We start from the raw sequence: 6,172 nt of genomic DNA, 5'->3' as shown, positions 1-6,172 counted from the left end.
CTTGGAGGTGCTGACTCTCATCCCGGCCATTTCACACTCAGCTGCAAACCGCCCCAGTGCACGTTGGAGGTCGAGTTCTGATGAAGCCAACAAAACCACATCATCTGCAAAGAGCAGAGATGCAATTCCGAGGTTCCCAAAACGGACACACTCCTCACCTTGTCTGCGCCTTGAGATCCTGTCCATGAATATCACAAACAGAATCAGAGACAAGGGACAACCTTGGTGGAGTCCGACACCCACCGAAAACGTGTTTGACTTTGTGCCGAGAATGCGGACACAGCTCTCACATTGGTTATACAAGGACTGGATGGCTTGTAACAACTGCCTAGGGCCTCATACTCCCGCAGTACCCCCGACAGAGTGCCCCGGGGTACACGGTAGTAAGCCTCCTCCAAGTCCACAAAACACATGTAGACTGGCTAGTCAAACTCCCATGCCCCCCTCAGCACTTCTGCAAAAGTAAAGAGTTGGTCCGTTGTTCCACGGCCAGGACAGAATCCGCATTGTTCCTCCTGGATCTGAGGTTCGACAATCGGTCGGAGCCTCCTTTCCAACACCCTAGAGTACTTTCCCAGGGAGGCTGAGCAATGTGATGCCCCAATAATTGCAGCCCACCCTCCGCCCCCCTTTTTTAATATGGGAACCACCACCCCAGTCTGCCACTCCACAGGTACTGTCCCCGACCTCCACGCAACACTGAAGAGGCGTGTCAGCCAAGGCAGCTCAGCAATATCCAGAGCCTTCAGCATCTCTCCTTGCCACCGAGGAGACCTCTGCCAGGGCTATGGGTGGGGCTTCCCCTGAGTCTTCAGACTCTACCTCCTCCACTGAGGGCGTGTTAGCCGGTTCAGGAGCTCCTCAAAGTGTTCTTTCCACCACTCGACGGCATCCCCAGTCCGGGTCAGCAGTTCCCCTCCCCGGCTGAACACAGCCTGAGTTAAGCCCTGCTTCCCCTTCCTGAGTCGCTGGATGGTATGTGAGAACTTCCTTGAGGCCAGCCAAAAGCCTTCCTCCATAGCCTCGCTGAACTCCTCCCAAACCTGAGTTTTTGCGTCTGCGACCACCGAAGTCACAGCCATTCTGGCCTTAATTAGTTAATAATAATAAAAAATTAATAAGTCCCTGACTATTCCTTGTTCTTTGTTTTTGTTGGTTTGGTTCTACTTTATTGACTGTGCTGCACTGTGGAAGCTTTTCAGCTTAATTCTATTGTCCAGTTAAGGGCTTTACCCTCTGCACATGAACTTATTCCCCATTCTGAGTAAAAACAAAACTAAGAAATGTTTTTTACTAAGAAGGAAATGTGAATTTCCTTATGGAAATCCTATACGGTTTGCTATACCTGAACTTGCTGTGCCCTCACATAGCATACACGATTGAGGCCTACTGTCGAGACTGTTTAATAGCCTGTCAGGCCCCAGTGAGATGGAGTCATCACAGCACTTCAGAATGAGCTGGTTTGCGGGTCAAAAGCGCACAAGGTGAACATAGTAGGCGGTGAGCTGATGCAGCCTTGAGGGGCTGTAACGTTACTGATAGTGGGTTCACTTTCAGCATCACAACATGATTTTCAGTGCCGATCCCTTGAGCATGGAAGAGCTTTTCTGCACATTTCCTTGTTGAACGAAAACAAGTAGAGCCCTTGATTGAAGTCATCTCGGCGTGATGTGTGGAACTGAAGTTTCGCCAACTGAAACAAGCGATGAGGAAACCTGACCTCGTGCAGTAGCAGGTTCGCTTCAGTAATGAGGCCAGGACTCTAAGTGTGAGTTAAAGTGATATTACAGAGGGATTTTTTTTGTATTCAAAAGTAACTTAACTGGATCCATCCATCCATCCATTATCCAAACCGCTTATCCTGCTCTCGGGGTCACGGGGATGCTGGAAGCCTATCCCTCCCTGCAGTCATTGGGCGGCAGGCGGGGAAACACCCTGGACAGGCTGCCAACCCATCACAGAACTGGATCTCCTTGTTAACAGAACTGGATCTCCTTGTTAAAGCACACACGTACACACACACACACACACACACACACACACACACACACACACACACACACACACACACACACACACACACACACACTGTAGATATAATAATTGCTACGAATGGGGGGAAAGGAAACAAAGAGGGATTTTTGCTTTGTAAATATTTGAGGATTACTACATTGGCAAATACTTGTTTTAAATCACTTTCACGCCTTTAAGGGGTTGAATGGAATAAGCTGTGTTAGCTGCACTGGAGTGTGTACAGAGGGAGCCACGATGATGACAGGCAGACAGGTTATCACGTCGTCTGTGGGGGGTCTTGGAGTATTTCTTGAACAATACAGTTTTCTAGGCCACGGCCAAGTGAACAGACAGCATGCACAGCAAACACTGTGGCCTCAGGGCAACACCAGCTATGCGACCTTGTGGTCAATAGACCTGCTCCTTCTATACAGTAGGTTGGCTGGATCGATAAAAGCCCTGGCTCTACTGGGTCCTACTGCCCTCTGGCTACTTTAGGACTACTTTATCTTGTGGAGTTTTCCCTCATTCGGGTCTAGGGTCCAAGGATAGAGGGTGTCGTATGTCGTGTCGTATATTGTTGTATGTTGTACTGATTGTAAAGCCCGTCGGGACTACCTCGTGATTTTGAACTATACAGATGAACTTGACTTGAAGCGATATAAAGACGCTGTGACCTGATGAGAGCTATGAGTTTGTCATTGTCAAGAGGGCCAGGTTAACCAGAATGAAGCTTCTACGAACCGGTTTACAAATTATAATCGCTAGACGTGATGTGCGCGAAGCTGCGGTAAGAAGTGTAATGTAGATATGACCAAAGGATTCGTTGTGCTTATACGTAAAATTGCTCAGACTCGTCTCTGTGTCTGGGAAAGCTGGATCGGCTGGGAGGGCCCCTGGTCTGCTGCATCCTGTGGGCCCAGGGACCACGGCCCTGCCTGGAGCTGTGCCCGAAGAGGTAACACCGAGGGCGGTCTGACAGGACGCGGAAGCGGGGCAGGCTAAGCTAACTGCTAGCCCATGCAGACCGGCAGTTCCGACAGTCATCCTGGCTGGCGTTCCTTCTCCTGGACAGTGATTTTTTATCTCTTATTTTAGATATATGTGTCAGTTTGGATATATGTGTTCTTGTGGGTTTTGGATATGTGTTTTTGTCTTTGTGTTGCCCTGCTGTTGGCTGGGGGAAACCATGTTTCGTTCATTTCATATGTGCAAGTGCATGAAATGAAATGCCAAATAAAGTGTTTGTGATTTCTAACAGATTTCAACTGTGGACCAATAGCTCACCGAGGACCCAGTTTCTCAAATCCCTGACGACAATGAGATGTGCACAGAGAGGGACTCCTAAAGAGAACCCTTTATATTCATAACACGGCATCGTATGGGTGGGGAACCATGTGAGACATCAACGGTCCCCAGTCCATTCATGCTGGCTCTTCCAGCAGATCAGCCCATGGCTGTTTCTCTTTCACGTATGACAGTGCGAGAGAGAATGTGACGCAGTAAATGTGTGTCTTCACCATGAAACAAACATAATTTCCTCAAGCCCACAGCACTGCAACACATCAAAACTACAACAACACATATATCCAAACTACAAAAAAAAACATATATCCAACATATAAAAAGAAAAAAAGAAAAAATGTTCACTGTCCAAGTGAGCGAACAACCAGGATGACTGTCAGAACTGCCGGTCTGCATGGGCCAGCAGCTAGCCTAGCCCACCCCGCCTCCACGTCCCTCCAGACCGTCCCGGGTGCTTCCTCCTCTTGCGCAGCTTCAGGCAGGGCCGTGGTCCCTGGGCACACCGGATGCAGCAGACCAGGCCCCCCCGGCCAATCCAACGCCAGCTCTCTCAACCAGACACCTTCGACACACCTCCCCGCACTCCACACGACGACACCAAAAACACAGTCATGGCTAGGCAAGGCCGTCGCCAATCCGCCGCTGGTGCTAACAGAACTGCCGGTCTACATGGGCTAGCAGTTAGCTTAGCCTGCCCCGCTTCCGCGTCCTGTCAACCCTATGTGTTACCTCTTCAGGCGCAGCTCCAATCAGGTCCATGGTCCCTGGGCCCACGGGAGACGGCAGACCAAGCTCTCCCAGCTAATCCAGTGCCAGCTCTCCCAGCCATCGAACGGAGACACAAACCTAGACACAGACGTGGACGAAGACACCGCATGGACGGTACTGGTTGAGGCTGCTGCAAACATGGATCCCTCACCGGAAGTGGAATGTTATAAGTCTTATAGGAAAAGAATGAAACTGTTGCTCTGTGGGCACCTGCCCCCCCCCCCCTGTTGGCTCAGTGTTCGAGCTGTTCTCTTGGTCATGGGGTGTCTGCACAACTGCGGGGCCCTTGGTTGACTGCCGAGCCTCCCTGCTGCTGGGAGGCACTACGATACGTTGCAGATCTCAGACACCAGAATTAATTGGGACTAACGCCGTGCACTCACAGGAGGACACTTCACTTACACATCCACACTGCTAGCATCTACACCACACACTCTCGGGATTACATCCTTCTTCTAAGTCCTTCTCCCCTTTTTTCTCTCAGTTGGTAAGATCGATTTAATTATGTTTTGTCGCACACATGTCAGTGTCTGTTTCTATGTCTATGTCTTATCAGACACATGTTGTCATTTTTTCATTTCTAAGATTCTTTGGTTCCCTTGTGGTTATTGTCCCCCTCATTGGAGAAGCAATGCTGACTGGTTGTTCAGCTTATCAAACATGCTGACGGAGGAGACCGGTGGCATCTTTAAACGTACAACAAAAACCCTGTGCACTTGTCATCCCACGGATCATCCAAAGGACGGAGTTATTATCTTGATAATTAAGGAACATCGCCTTTGCAGGTGGAGAATCTGGTCTCCACTTGCAGATTAGCTCTGTCAAGGACACACTGGCATACAAATTCCCTGTGTGGTATTCCAAGCCTGCTAACAGCAGAGTTTTAAAAGAAAATCGAACTGTTCCTTTAATTTGCACCCATCAACGTACTATTTAACCTTTTCCAGCCAATCCGGTTTGAGGCACTTGAAATGACATCACTCGCAGAATGCCTCCATGTCTCAAGGTCTGTGAGCCCACTCAAAGTGTTGTGTGTGCAAGAATTCATTTTTAACAACAGATTAAAAAGCAGCCTATTGACAAGATTGAGCTAAAGAAATGACATCCCTGCCAACCAGGGGCGGATCTACGGGGTGGCAAGGGGTGGCAGCTGCCACCTCTGGTAAGGTAAACAAGGTAAAGAAAAGGTAAACAAAAGCAACCATATGCCAAGAAATTCCAACAGCATGAGGTGTTGCAGGACAATTTCCGAAATGCAGGGTGGCAGGGGGAGGCTCATTAATATTCATGAAAGAAGCGCTGCCTGATTGGCCGGTGAAACGTTGCTGCTCGCTCTGACGTTTGCATTTTTCCTGTCAAGACATCCTGAGGAGATGAGCGTAAGGTACGCAAGCGTTAATACATTAACTTTTGTTAACGGATAGTGGTTAGGGTTAGGGTTAGGGGATAAATATGTATAGTACATTGATGTAATGGGCAAAGATCGGTTATAACTTATGCTAGCTAACGTAGCTGACTAGCCAAGCATTGTCAGGTCAATGAAGGAATCGCGTTTCACCGTCCAATCAGGCAGCACTTCTTTCATGAATATTAATGAGCCTTCCCCTGCCACCCTGCATTCCGGAAATTCGCACCCCGACTCTGTAGTTCAGAGTTCAAATCCTGGTGTGGCGTCCGGCTCGGTCAGGTATTTGTAGAGTGCAGTTCCCAATACTCATGGGTGGGTAGCCAGCAGGGGTAGTTTCCTGCTTTAACATAGCAAGTAATGACTCCTAGAGATGGCGGGGAGTCTGTACAGCTGTGGGTGGATCTGGGGGAAATAACCTGGGCCTCCGCATGTGTTGCATTCCCTCGGAGAAACCTGCTGCTGCCAGGTGAAAAAAGAAGTGGTCAGCAGTTCCAAGTGCAGCAGAGGGTGCGTGTGGCTAGTCTGCAAGCTCCCCAACCACCTTAAGAGCATGCAGTGGTAGACAACAGAACAGGAGATGTTGAATTTAAATCAAAAGGGGGGAAGGGGTAAATAAAATTAAAAAAAAATGTTTTGCTTCAAATCAGTCACACTAAATTATTTCCCTGATTATTCTGC

This window comes from Lampris incognitus, chromosome 14, assembly GCF_029633865.1.
Source record: "Lampris incognitus isolate fLamInc1 chromosome 14, fLamInc1.hap2, whole genome shotgun sequence".
Taxonomy (NCBI): Eukaryota; Metazoa; Chordata; class Actinopteri; order Lampriformes; family Lampridae; genus Lampris; species Lampris incognitus.
Note: the sequence above shows the minus strand (reverse complement) of the source record.